This window comes from Penaeus chinensis, chromosome 1 (assembly GCF_019202785.1).
Source record: "Penaeus chinensis breed Huanghai No. 1 chromosome 1, ASM1920278v2, whole genome shotgun sequence".
NCBI classification, from domain to species: Eukaryota; Metazoa; Arthropoda; class Malacostraca; order Decapoda; family Penaeidae; genus Penaeus; species Penaeus chinensis.
Genome location: NC_061819.1, coordinates 33851241 through 33865948, shown reverse-complemented (window position 1 = coordinate 33865948; position 14708 = coordinate 33851241). Strand labels below are relative to the sequence as shown.

The 14708-nt window shown below is 45.3% G+C and overlaps 1 long non-coding RNA gene across 1 annotated transcript in view; it reads right to left on the bottom strand.

Moving 5' to 3' along the window:
- Positions 1-589: 589 nt before the first annotated feature.
- The window catches only part of LOC125028063, a 23145-nt gene continuing 9026 nt past the window's right edge, over positions 590-14708 (bottom strand). The window contains exons 3-4 of the long non-coding RNA XR_007115081.1: positions 941-981; positions 590-772 (exon numbers count right to left, since the gene is read on the bottom strand). This is a non-coding gene — a long non-coding RNA (uncharacterized LOC125028063). The remainder of the gene's footprint in view (positions 773-940; positions 982-14708) is intronic.

Here is a 14708-nt window from a genome sequence, read left to right as displayed (position 1 = left end):
CCGCCTGGGCCGCCCGCGCCGCCTGGGCCACCCGCGCCGCCTAGGCCGCCCGCGCCGCCTGGGCCGCCCGCACCGCCTGGGCCGCCCGCGCCTCCCGCGCCTCCCGCACCGCCTGCGACACCTGAGACGCTTGGGCCCACTGCGGCTCCTTTGCCGCCTGGCTGGCTTCGCGGTCAAGTTTATTTAATTTTTGTTGTTGTTCAAATGCATTTAATTTGGCCTGCCTCTGGAATGAGAAAAAGTGAGATGCTATTAAGAACAGACAATATTAATGCTCAGGCTATATTGCAGTGATCACAGCAACAATATCTATGGAAATAAGTAAAACAAAATTAGAAACGTCTAAGTAGTATAACTAAGGATAACATAATGGTGACTATGGCAATATAAGTAGCAGTAACGACACTCATACATACCTTCCTCGCTTCTTCTGGGACAGAGCCCGACAGCATGAAACATGGCGCCAAGTAGTTCGCATTGGCGATGCCACAGAAAGATTATATATAGATATATATTTGTACTTATATATATATGTATATATTTGTACTTATATATATATGTATATATTTGCATTTATATATATGCGTATATCTATATATATTATATTTATCTATTTATCTATTTATCTATATATCGACGTTGTCGGCTATGGTATTATTGTCTCTACCCATTTCCGTATAGAGTCAATGCCTGGGCGAAAACATATGAGGAGCAAACTGCAGCCTCTTGCGACATGCTGTTGCTGTACATGCACGTTCATCTTGGCCTCCCTCTGGAACGAGAAAATAGAAAGATAATATTAAGATAAGACAATATTAAAGCTTAGCTATATCAATAATCACATCAACAATATCTATGAACATAAGTAAAACAAAATTAGAAACGTCTAAGTAGTATAAATAAGGATAGCAATGGTGACTATGGCGACACTCATACATACCTCCTTCGCAGCTTTTCGAGCAGCTTCCATGCGTAGTCTCTCTATGGAAGAAAATGTAATACTTAGAAACACAATAATAAGTAAAATCACTATGTGCACAAGTCACGCATGATTCAGTATTCGACATCTCTATTGAGTGAATAATATAAATCAAAGAAAACAAATTAAGCGAAAATAGTTCAAGCGAAAGTGATATAAAATACACGACAAAATAATAGGCCCTGTGACTATGAGGAGAACATTCAAGGACGTTCACCTTTTCATTTAAATGCTTCACGAAATAGGACGAAAATGGGGACAGTCGGACGAATGGCATGTATACACCACCTGTAGCTTAACAGAGACCACCAAATACACAACGTGAATTAGTCTTTTTTCAATTATCGAAAAAATATGGCCTATCATCATGAAACAAATGCACATCACACATAATCCAATAATCGTTGCACTTATGTTCTTACCGCTTCTTTCAACATTCCCTTTGGCATTGCAAGAGGTTGGCGAAGCCACAAATTTATTATTCACTGGGTGGACAGCAAGAGGCTGGCGACACGAAACAAGATACGTCACTGGGTGGACAGCAAGAGGCAGGCGAAACCAAGTAGGTTATTCAACGTCACTGGGTGGACAGCAAAAGGCTGGCGAAACCAAGTAGGTTATTCAACGTCACTGGGTGGACAGCAACAGGCTGGCGAAACAACTCCGAGAATGGAACTGGGAGGACATCAGGCTCGGGCCTCCATTTATACAGGGGGTAATGATTAGGTCATCAAAAATTATTCTAGAGCCAAATATGGCATTACTTCACGAACAGTCGCCGCGAGAACTATGTGATACCATCAGCTGCTTTCAAAAGCTTTGTTTACATTTGTACATTCCAGTGCAGGTATACACAGAAGGGTGAGAAGGAGGAGGAGGAGAGGAAGAGGGAGGAGGAAGAGGGAGAAGGAAAGGGGAAAGAGGGGGGGAGAGGGGAGGACAAGTATACGAGAAGAAAGGGGAAGGCAAGGAGAGAGAAAAGAAAATGATCACTATCGATATGTTATTCGATCTGTTATGCGATCTACTGTTACTTACAAATGTTGAATTCTTGAAATAAAATCATGGCAGATTTAGCAAGAAGTAAAGCAAGGCAAGGGTAGATTGACAATATGTAAAATTAAATACATATTTGAGGGGAGAGAGAGGAGGGGAGAAGGAAGGGGAAGGGGAGGGAGAGGGGGGGAATGAAGGGGAAGGGGAGGGAGAGGGGGGGAAGGAGGAGGAGAGGAAGAGGGAGAAGGAGAAGGAGGAGAGAGAGGGGGCAGAGGGAAGGAGAAGGGGAGGGAGAGGGGGAGAAGAAGGAGGAGGAGAGGAAGAGGGAGAAGGAGAAGGAGGAGAGAGAGGGGGGGAGAGGGAAGAGAGGGAGAATGGGGAGAGGGGGAGGTTTTTAATTTCATGTACATTAAATATGCAATACATTGTAATATTACTGTCTCTCTCTCCATCCATCTCTCCGTATCTCCTTAACTCCTCTCTCTCTCTCTCTTTTCTCTCTATATCTCTGTCTGTCTGTCTCTGTCTGTCTGTCTGTCTGTCTGTCTGTCTGTCTGTCTGTCTCTACAAACACTTTTTTTGTTTAATTTGTTTTTTTTTTATTTATTGAGTCATTAGAGATACCGAATGCTGAATTATGCATGAATTGTGCACAGTGATTTTACTTTTTATTGTTTCTCTAAGCATAACATTTTCTTCTAGAGAAACAAGCTGCGCAACTGCTGAGAAGGCGGTATGTCTGAGTGTCGCCACAATCGCCATTATGTTATCCTTATTTATACTCCTTCGACGTTTCCAATTTTCCTGTTTTTGGCAGAGGCGACGGCAGGCGCTCGGGGTCCTCGGCGAGACCTAATGAGGCTGGCGGTTTGCTCCGGGAAGAAGGCCCTTGGGAGAGTTAAGCCGAATGCGACAAATCGGTGTGACTGATTGACGAAAGCGTATGTACGAATTCGCGCGCAAAATTGGGCATTCGTTCAGAGGGGGCCAACACCATGCATTCGTCCTCTGACGGTGGCAAAGAACTCCTTCGTCAACCCGCATCACGACCGCAAAAGAAAAGAAGGACCTAGATCCTATGCCTGGACTAAAGACCGAGTTCACTGCAAGCGGTGATATTTGGCACTGATTTTGGCTGATTTGAGAGTAGCGCCCGAAGTTGCAAGAAACTCATACGCGCAGCTCTCCTCATTCAAAATATGAACATAAGAAAGCAGGACGTCCCGTGTAACAAGCATCTCCTAGGACCTCAAAACAGATGCCTACCAATAAAGAAAAGAAAAGAAAAGAAAAGAAAAAGCTTCTAACCGACTTAGGGGGGCAGGTGCAGCGAGTGTGTGAAGTGTACGAATTCTCCCAACGTGAATTTGTATCGCCTTTTATTCACGAAAATACTAAAGCACAACAGTTGTGTTTTAAACCGCTCTCGAACAGTGTATTCGGGCGGTTTAATAAACCCTCTAAACTAAACACCACAGGAAGTAGAGGAGGAGGAGGAGGAGGAGGAGGAGGAGGAGGAGGAGGAGGGGGAGGGGAGGGGGAGGAGGAGGGGAGGGGGAGGAGGAGGAGGAGGCGAAGGAGGAGGGGGAGGGGGAGGGGGAGGGGGAGGGAGGAGGAGGAGGAGGAGGAGGAGGAGGAGGAGGAGGAGGAGGGAGGAGGAGGGGGAGGGGGAGGGGGAGGAGGAGGGGGAGGGGGAGGGGGAGGGGGAGGGGGAGGAGGAGGAGGGAGGAGGAGGGGGAGGAGGAGGGGGAGGGGGAGGGGGAGGAGGAGGAAGAGGAGGAGGAGGAGGAGGAGGGAGAGAGAGCTGTGGGAGAATTCGCGCTCGCCGCGGCAACCGACGAGGGAGAGGAGGGGACAGATGAGGGGCCTGAGGCGATAGCAGCAGCGGAAGCAACAAGGGAGGAAAGATTAAATCATTTATGGAGAAAACGAGAACATCTCCTACTTTACTTTCCACCTATTGTGCGCGGCAACAACAACAAGGACACCGCACCATGAAGCAACGTTGTCCGCAGCAGCAGCAACAACAGCGACGACGACCCCGATCAACCCAAGACCTCGAAAGCGCAGAAAAACACAAACTGGAAATCCCTTCATCATCGAGGAAGCACAGGAGGAGGAGAGTGACGACGAGCTTGTGTAATGTTTGGTCGTGAATCTTATATGTACATATCTTCTGTATGTGGCAGTCAGTAAAAGAGCTTGTGTCTAAAGTCTAAGTGTCCTTTTTATTTGTGTCCGTCACCATGCCACACACTGGCCCGTACTCTTGCTTTAAGTAAAACCTGCTCAATCTCTTCGTTGACCATGCAAGAATAAAAACTGCAGGGGTCTCCGATTCGGGAGACATATCTCACCTCAAAATTTTTTGCGCAATATCACAAACGGTTTGATTATAATTATAGGTGGGAGCGAATCCCATCCACTAGAAAAGGAAACCTCTTTATCTGATAAACTTGTTCTTAATGAAAACATTATAGACCCCATCGCACACAAGACGAAACCGAGTGACCGCATATTATATATAGAGCATGACTGCTTTATAAAGGCGACTAATAATGACATTGTAAGCAATACTTTTTTGTTCACAGAGGGGCGATACGAAAACATATCTGTTGTGCTGTTTGTTCAAAACGTTTTTTTTTTTTATGAAAGGGAAACAATACCGCAACACTTCACTAAACACTTCCCATTTCTGTTTGATAAAGAGAGAGACCTCGGACTGAATGCTTAGGCAGGCAGATGTATGGCAAGAGTGAGGCCAAGAGGATTTTAGCATTGTACAAAAAGGTTGTTATCTCTAAATCTACTTCACCAACTAGAAGGAGTACATTGACAAAAATCTAAGTCTCGCGGTTATTTCCTCATAGACCTCGGGGGTGTAACTCCTGATAAGCTGCAGTTTCGCAGTAATATCCTCTGCGAATATTTCCCATTTCAGATTGTCTACCAGTGGTAGTCACCAGCAATACGATGGGAGTTCTGAAGGACTTGTATGAGGATTAAACAAAACCCTGCGGCCTAGGCGGTATACAAGCGCTGTTAGATGCCGCTCGCATGCAGTTTGGCAACATAACACAGTCAGAGGTGAAAAAAGCTATGTCATCGCAACGCGCGTATACACTTCACAGACATACTTGCAAACATATCCCGCGTCATCAAACAATGGCTCATAGACCTCGCAAAATCTTAACGTGTGATCTTGCGGACATGCGAAACATCAATGCAAAATTATAATGATGCCTGTTTGCTTGTATGCGTAGATGTGTTTAGTCGTAGGACCGTTAAAGAGTAAAAACAAGACAGATGTTGCGCACGCGCTGCAATCGGTTTTGCATATGCTAAAGGTTTAATTCACCTCTTCACCGATGCAGGGCGAGAGTTTGTTAATAAATAGTGAATTGCTTACTGCGTGAACGAAATGTGCGGTGTATACAGCGCATTCGAAAGAAACAACCGAGAATTGCAGAGAGGCCCATCTACAAATATTTAATCTTAAAAAATGCGCTGAGGTATATCGACGTTCTCCCGGACAATGTGTCGACATATAATGCGGGTTTGAAAAGGGGGCACACGAGTGCAGTGGCAACGTCTCTTTCGAAACATATGCTCGCTCGCTACATGCACCTATAAAAGAAAGGTCGATCAGCTGCTAGCAATCAGATATCATCCCCGAGCATCTAGTCAATGCCAAGAGAGTTCAAATGATAGCAAAAGGATAGCATCAAAGTGTCATTGAGTTATCCTGGTTTGCCGGGGCCTCAATCGCGCCGAGATCACCATTTGACGTATTACACTCTCATTTCACTTAAATTTGCTCTGTCTTCGGAGGATGTTTGCTTTGCTCTTGTCCTCAGTGGCTCATTGTGTTTTTGCCAAATTGGCGCAGCTCTCTCTCTTACAGGAAACCTGTATAGTGAGGCCCAGCAGTCTGAGGTGACCTTTAGGTGTGCTGTTTCTATTCCTAACCTCTACTTTCTTGTGGCCATCTGGACCTACATAAGTCCCCCGGAACTGTTGTATTCGTGTGGGTGGTGTGCCTCTTACCTGTCGACCCTTCGTAGCAAGGAATGGCAATAAGGGAGAGGCCCAACACAAAGCTCCGATCCCGTAGCGCACTGGAGGACGGTTGGGGGTCGAGTGTAGGCTCTCATCTATCTTGAAGAGCACTCACCAATCACTATCTACTACTCTGTCTCTCTCTCTAAACCAATTTCCCCCTCTTTTTATCACCTCACTATTTACCCTCACCTCCATTCCTGACGACCTCATGCATTTTCTTGGACCATGTTTAAGGTCAAGATCCGTCCACCGCAATTAATTCATTCATATGCTTATCACCATGACTATCACCTTTGTTTATCTCTCATGTCACTCACCTCTTTCCCCTTCGGCACCCATTAACTCATGTCTAGTTTCTTGTTTATTTTTAGTTCACTGATGCCTTAGTTATATCTGTGTGTGTGTGTGTGTGTGTGTGTGTGTGTGTGTGTGTGTGTGTGTGTGCGTGTGTGTGTGTAAACAATAATAACGAAAATTTAAAGTAAAACAAAACAAAAAACAAAAAAATATTATTCGTGTCCTTGTTTTCATAAGATTAAGCTAAAAATAATAAAAATCATTAAAACTAAAATCCTAAATATAGTGTTTCGTTCTAGTTCATATTCAGCAGTTACTATTAAAAATGAAAAAAAAAAAAAAAAAAATGAAATAATGAAAAATAAAATAAAAAGGCTAATATGCTACAAAATAAAATAAAAGCTCGTTCTATAATGAATTTACAACAGCTGCGGTGAAAGTCTACGGGAAGCCTTGCCTCCTGCCCCCTGAACCAAGGCCCGGGCAACACGAAGATAAGACAAAGACACGCAAGGGTTTCGCTCCTCCTCTCAGCCTCCTCCTCCTCTCAGCCTCCTCCTCCGCTCAGCCTCCTCCTCCTCTCAGCCTCCTCCTCCTCTCAGCCTCCTCCTCCTCTCAGCCTCCTCCTCCTCTCAGCCTCCTCCTCCGCTCAGCCTCCTCCTCCGCTCAGCCTCCTCCTCCTCTCAGCCTCCTCCTCCTCTCAGCCTCCTCCTCCTCTCAGCCTCCTGCTCCTCTCAGCCTCCTCCTCCTCTCAGCCTCCTGCTCCTCTCAGCCTCCTGCTCCTCTCAGCCTCCTCCTCCTCTCAGCCTCCTCCTCCTCTCAGCCTCCTCCTCCGCTCAGCCTCCTCCTCCTCTCAGCCTCCTCCTCCTCTCAGCCTCCTCCTCCTCTCAGCCTCCTCCTCCTCTCAGCCTCCTCCTCCGCTCAGCCTCCTCCTCCTCTCAGCCTCCTCCTCCTCTCAGCCTCCTCCTCCTCTCAGCCTCCTGCTCCTCTCAGCCTCCTCCTCCTCTCAGCCTCCTCCTCCTCTCAGCCTCCTGCTCCTCTCAGCCTCCTGCTCCTCTCAGCCTCCTCCTCCTCTCAGCCTCCTCCTCCGCTCAGCCTCCTCCTCCTCTCAGCCTCCTCCTCCTCTCAGCCTCCTCCTCCTCTCAGCCTCCTCCTCCGCTCAGCCTCCTCCTCCTCTCAGCCTCCTCCTCCTCTCAGCCTCCTCCTCCTCTCAGCCTCCTGCTCCTCTCAGCCTCCTCCTCCTCTCAGCCTCCTCCTCCTCTCAGCCTCCTGCTCCTCTCAGCCTCCTCCTCCTCTCAGCCTCCTCCTCCTCTCAGCCTCCTCCTCCGCTCAGCCTCCTCCTCCTCTCAGCCTCCTCCTCCTCTCAGCCTCCTCCTCCTCTCAGCCTCCTCCTCCTCTCAGCCTCCTCCTCCGCTCAGCCTCCTCCTCCGCTCAGCCTCCTCCTCCTCTCAGCCTCCTCCTCCTCTCAGCCTCCTCCTCCTCTCAGCCTCCTGCTCCTCTCAGCCTCCTCCTCCTCTCAGCCTCCTGCTCCTCTCAGCCTCCTCCTCCTCTCAGCCTCCTGCTCCTCTCAGCCTCCTCCTCCTCTCAGCCTCCTCCTCCTCTCAGCCTCCTCCTCCTCTCAGCCTCCTCCTCCGCTCAGCCTCCTCCTCCGCTCAGCCTCCTCCTCCTCTCAGCCTCCTCCTCCTCTCAGCCTCCTCCTCCTCTCAGCCTCCTCCTCCTCTCAGCCTCCTCCTCCTCTCAGCCTCCTCCTCCTCTCAGCCTCCTCCTCCGCTCAGCCTCCTCCTCCGCTCAGCCTCCTCCTCCTCTCAGCCTCCTCCTCCTCTCAGCCTCCTGCTCCTCTCAGCCTCCTCCTCCTCTCAGCCTCCTGCTCCTCTCAGCCTCCTGCTCCTCTCAGCCTCCTGCTCCTCTCAGCCTCCTCCTCCTCTCAGCCTCCTCCTCCTCTCAGCCTCCTCCTCCTCTCAGCCTCCTCCTCCTCTCAGCCTCCTCCTCCTCTCAGCCTCCTCCTCCTCTCAGCCTCCTCCTCCTCTCAGCCTCCTCCTCCTCTCAGCCTCCTCCTCCTTCAGTCTCCGCAGCTTTGCCTTCTTCTCTTCGGTTGCTTCCCCTCCTTTATATGTTATTTATTTGTCATTTGTCATTATTTGTTTAGCAATCGGAATATAAAGGTAAGGGATACCGTGCATATTACAGCGTGTTCTCATACCGACGCATTTCGCAACGGTTATGAAAGACAAAAATACGGAGAAGGTAATTAAAATTCGACAGACTGACAAACCTCAGAACCGAGTCGGGTATTATGTGGAAGATCTGAGCGGTGAAGAAGTGCAAGGATTTATTTCCCGCGAGGAGCTCGTTCCAACATCGCCGCCTGGTGGAACAGAACCAAAACGCAGAGAGAAAACCCCGTCCGCCGAGTTGGATATCCGGAGAAATTCAATTCTTATATTGCGATTGATTACATGCAACCGGCACCATGACCTCTTACACCTCGCTTTGTTGATGTGTTATCGTTCATTTGTTCACTAAAACCAAAAGGTCGTTCGGGTTTTATATTACAACTGGATAAACAGCAAATTAATTGCATTTCCGAGTCTTTTTTTTTCAAATTTCTTAAGATAAAAAACCTAATTACGGAGAAGAGCAATATTAAGAGGTTAAAGCGATATCGCGAAACAATTAAGGAAGTATCTCTGTAAAAAACATCTCTTAAAAAGAAGAAAACATTCTCTCATCTCGCACCGGGATTAATATTCTCTCCATTTTACTCCCGATCGCTATAAACGCATTTGCCTCTCTAATTTGATAAGAAATATGAGTCTTGTCTCGTTCCAAAGCCCACACTCGACCGCCATCTAACCCAGAGAATGCAGAGAGTGGGCGAGGCCAATGCAGCCGCGGCCGTCAGCTTCCTGAGTGGGGCCAGATGTCGCAGCGCTCTTGTTATTTTATAATTCGCCATTGCCTCCCATTTATTGTTATTTTATCAGTAAAACATCATTAAGATTACATCCATTTAACTGTTGTACTTAACTTGTGTGGTGGATTCATAGAACATACCATATGTGAAATAAAAAGAGGGGTATCATGGAGTGCGTGTAGTGGAGATCGGCAGAAGAGACTTTTCTGATTTGAGCTTGGTTCTTGCGCACATCGCTGCTATGGAATCTTTTTGCTCTGTCCATGGCAGTGAAGTTCCTGTGGCTGAACTTCACTGAGGGCTATACAGTCTAAGATATAATGGGCTAGTGGACGGCTAACAACTGTCTGGCAATGACTGCATTCCATAGGCGAGCGTTCAGCATTCTCCCAGCTGCATCGAAGGCATAGACGAAGCCGTGAATCATCAGTGCGTCCTTCCTTGACACTGATCGAGGTATGGGTATTGTGTCATATTTTGTAAAGGTCTTGTACCAATTCGCTGAAGGAAAGCCCGCATGAACTCAGACCTGATGCTGAACTCCTGCAATTTGTGAAGCTGTCTTTTTGGCGATGAATTTGAGTTGGCAAATGCTTGGGTTTATCGGAATAACGTGATGACGTTGAAGGCTGCCCTTTGCAGCAGTGTCGACTATCTCGTTTTGTTGTATTCCCACGTGGCTGGGAATCCACATAGAGTGAACAGACTTGTCCTGTTGGGATCATTGCTGAAGCTTGAATAAGTCTCTGGGTATGTAGATGGTCATCACGCATGAATGCAGTTCTCCCGGCTGTGGATCAAAAATGCTTTGCAATTCGGTCTCTGCTCTCATTATGTATCTCCTGGCATTTCTTTGACACGCGAGGATTGTTCGCAGTCAGAATTCACCAGAACCTTGTTGTACTTCTGTAGACTTGTCTCAGTGAGGGTCTCATCTTACCCCTTTGGTTGCTCTGAAACTCTGGCTTTTCATTACCGCCTGTAAACGTCGCTGTGTAGACCCTGGACCCTTGCATCAACAAATTATATGCGCATTTTATTGGATGAGCGCTCCGATGACATCTCTCTGAAGCTATTCTGTACATTAATACATTAAACGGCGTTGGACTTAGTGCTTCGCAAATCTCAAATGAATGAATAAATACACATAACGCCCGGTTGACACACTCTACTCGAGTCGGCATTAATCGGCACAGGCCGGACTGCCTTAACCCGGGCGAGCTTCAACTTCGCATATCTAGGTTTTTTATTTCCATCACTGAACCCCGTTAAATAAACAGAAGACACGCTATATTTTATTCTTCATTATAGAACATTATCTGAAATCACAACCGCAGTAGAGCTACACTGACTATATAGATGCATTATAATTTTGTGTGTGTGTGCGCGATTGTGCAACGTCTAGGAAAATGCGAAGTTAATATTTGGTGATAACTAACAAAACACTATTTATAATACGTTTCGGTTAACATGAATGCACTTTTTCTTGTGCTGATCATAGTTTTCGCAATTATATTTCGTAAGTCGTGGCGTTTCTCTGAGGAGTCGCATCAGCACTCGAACAGCCGAGCGAGAAAATACACGTTTGCTTGTTTCAACTCGAGCGACTACTAGCTAGGTGGTTCCAAAGCGGGTAAATATTAAGTGTAAGAACTTACTCCCAATACATGTGCTGTATGATATCTGATATGTTGAAAGAAAAATCTTATTTATTCTGATGAAATGGGCAGATCATCTCGCGCCCTACTTTTATTTGTCACTTGTTCAATCTTTTATTTCCCTCTGTTTGTCAATGCACATCCGTTTGCAATATGTGCTTACTTGTGTTTTGTTACAAAATCTTGTTTTCAATATATTGCCTTGATATAATTTTCAATTAATAATATCACTTGTTTTCTTTTCCTCAGAACCAAGCACTGATTCAATAAACAAAAAATATACCACGTTATCATTTTAGAACATTAACTGAAGGCACAACAGTATTAGGGCTACAGCGAATACATGGATGACTGTGTATGTGCGTGTGTGCTGAGGAACTGAAGTTGTTAAACATTCTGAATCATTGGTTTTATAGTACATACACATTTTGAGCCTGTTCTCGTACAAATACAGCATGTAGTTGACAGAAAAAAATATATACATCATATGCATATTTATAATACATAGATATAAGTATATTTACGTATATTTTTGCCGGGGGCTTCAGTGAATATACTAATTGGCGGGATGCTTATTAAGTTCGAGGATATTTTTACTGTCGGTTTATTTGTAAAAAGAAAAACGGCAATAAATGTATAAAAGAGAGACCAATAGTGGGGGGCAGGTCATACATATAATAAAAGCAATCCATCGTTATCCAAAACCTTGTCTAATCCCAGGGACAGAGATGACGTGCTTATGTGAGGTTCCGGTTTCCTCCATAACTTTCCATTCCCTTTTAGCATGATCAATTAGCTACTGGGAGGTTCTTCCCTTAGCCGTTTCCCAAACATTGACACTATTCACCCAAACATTTTTCATCGGGTTTGATGAAAAATTAGCATATATTAGGAGTAGCCGCGAAATAAATATTCAAGAATTTATGAAGATTCATTATCAACAAAGGATGTGAAATATACGATTTCGTGTTTTTTTTTTTTTTTTATTATTTTCAAGGTGGTTCCTCTTTCTTCGAACTAATTAAGTTCCTTAGTGGCCAAACACGAAATTAGATCACTTTTACACACCAGGAAAGGAGTATTTCTATCGTAAACACATCAAGATAATCTTTCAAAGCTTTGACATGCACTGACAAGGAATATATAAATAAATAATGGGTAAAAGCAGAGAGCAAGATCAAAGTCCCATTTTATCAGAATAAGCAAGACTTTTATTTTAAGATATCAGATATCATGCAGCACAAGTATTGGAAGAAAATGTTTAGACTTGTTTTTCACCTTCATTTTGACCACTCAGCTAGTAGTTGCTCGAGTTAAAACAAACAAACGTGTATTTTTTTCGTACAGCTGACTTAATGCGACTCCGGAGAAACGCTACGGCTTATAGAATAACAATAATTGAAAAGAATTATACACAATGTTGCGTTACTAATCACCAAATAATGACTTCGCATTTCTATAGACACACACACAGACACACGCACGCAAACACAAACACACACAACCACCCTCATGTTGAACAAATATAATAAAAGCATGTTTTTTTCATGCTTATTAATGAACTTAAAATGTCATATGTTCCGCTATTTTCTCCTGGTAATGTGTTTTTTTTTTCCCTCTTTTGACTGCCCGTGAGAGTTCGCGTATGGTAACATTTTGCGGTAACATTTAAGGATGACACTATTACTCCACTCTCGCGGTTCTCCACGTATCACCGGCATCACGAGTGCTTTGAGGGAGAGAAGCCAGAGAGAGGATACCATCGTCCATTCCTTGACTTGTTTGTATGCCTCCTCATCTAGGTGATTTTTTTGTTCTGTTTTTGTTTCGTCACTCATCATATTTACGCGATACCATATTTCTTCTTATTAAAAAAAAATTTTTTTTTACATTCTCGATATTTTACGCAAATTCTTACCAGTATTTTCCCCTTACTTCATTCCGTTTTCTTCATAGATCTTTGATAAGTGAAGGAGTGCATCTTAATTCTCCTGCCTATTTGGACCCACTCCCTGTGGTCATTCTTAAAGTGCCTTGGGGTTGCAGCATCTGTTTTCCTTGCCTCATGTCCCTTTTCCTGTCTGTGTCTCGGCATCATTTATATTGACTCCCTTCTCTGATTGTGGGTGTCTAGCAATCGTCATCCGCTATTAGAGCAGAGGCAGAATACGTAAATCTTGCAAATATCTGAGAGCAAAACATGTCTTACAAAAAGTAGAGGTTGACTTTACATTTCGTCATGTTGTAAATCAAGCTTCTCATACAAACTCGTTTTCTTATCTTTTGGCCTTAATGGTAATTTTGCATTCCACACTTTGTTGCTTTGCAGAACTACTCTCCCTCCCTCTCCCTCTCTCTTCCTTCCTCCCTCCGTCTCCCTCTCTCTTCCTTCCTCCCTCCCTCTCCCTCTCTCTTCCTTCCTCCCTCCGTCTCCCTCTCTCTTCCTTCCTCCCTCCCTCTCCCTCTCTCTTCCTTCCTCCCTCCCTCTCCCTCTCTCTTCCTTCCTCCCTCCCTCTCCCTTTCGGAGACCTGTCCCCATTTTCCTTTATCAATCTTGGCTCTGCAGAATCTAGAGTCGTGCTTCTTACCTGCAGAACATACGATAAGCATCCTGCTGACAGGCGCATGACTTGTGGCCCCTTCGATAGCAATTGGCTGGCACATGACTGGCGGCTCCACGAACGGCGCCACCCCCGTGCCCCGCTCCAGAGATGAAGCCCGTCTCTGGCACTTCCCGTTACGAGGAATTCTGGAGCAAAACCTTCCAGATAACTCCAGAAGAAAATCTACAATTCAGCCTGATACATTAACAAGAGATCCTCACAGAGACAATGTACAATATCCATAACCTCTCCCTATATAATACAATACTTTTGAACCTAAATAACACCAACAACCTATGCCAGAAGTAACAAAAGGGATGAAAAACTGACCATGTATGCTCCGATATCTCTCTTAACACAATAATGCTGTGTCGCGAGTTTGAAAATAATTAAAAATCATGATAAACATTCCTTTCGCGTCTTGCTAACCAGGTGCGCCCCCACATATGTTTTCATTTTCGATTCTTGACACATGTTTGCGAAATAAGAGTCAGTCCTTTGCACCGCGTGCTCTAGTAGTGGTAGCCATGTTTGATCACTGAGCTGATGCCCTTGGGCGATGGTCTTGTCGCGTGTGACCAGGGTGCCCACGGAACGAGCAGGTTTTTGCGCGCGTCTTTGGTTGATAAAAATATAGTGGCGCGCCTTAAAACATTGCCAATTCAGACGAGGGCCGGGCACGGGTATAGCAATAGCTAACGTCTACGTAAAAAAAGTAGTTGAAGCAACAGCAACTAACATACAATGCAAAGTTATCCTACGAGACATATGTGAAGCTTTTGACACTGTATGGCACGAAGGCTTAAAATATCGCTGGATTGCCAGCTTCCTGAACAACAGAAATGCCATTATCGGGGAAGAATTTGATTTAAAGAGTGAAGTACCACAAGGCTCGACCATTATATCTGCTATTGGGATGACACAACACCAATTATAACGCACCTAGATTCGAACTCCCATAAAAAAAAATGATGTTTCCCTTATCCTTACTCATAAATAGCAACGAAACTATTCCATTCCAAAATGGCAATTTGCTTGGACTGCAGTTAACGAGCAGAGGAGCCATACATCATGCTATACAAGGACCAGACAGATAAAATTCATTCCAGCAAAATCCAAGAGATTTTCTAACTGAAGCGAGCGAGTGAAAATTCCACAACACAAAGCGCTTCGGCTAAAGCTCGAATACCCCGACCATC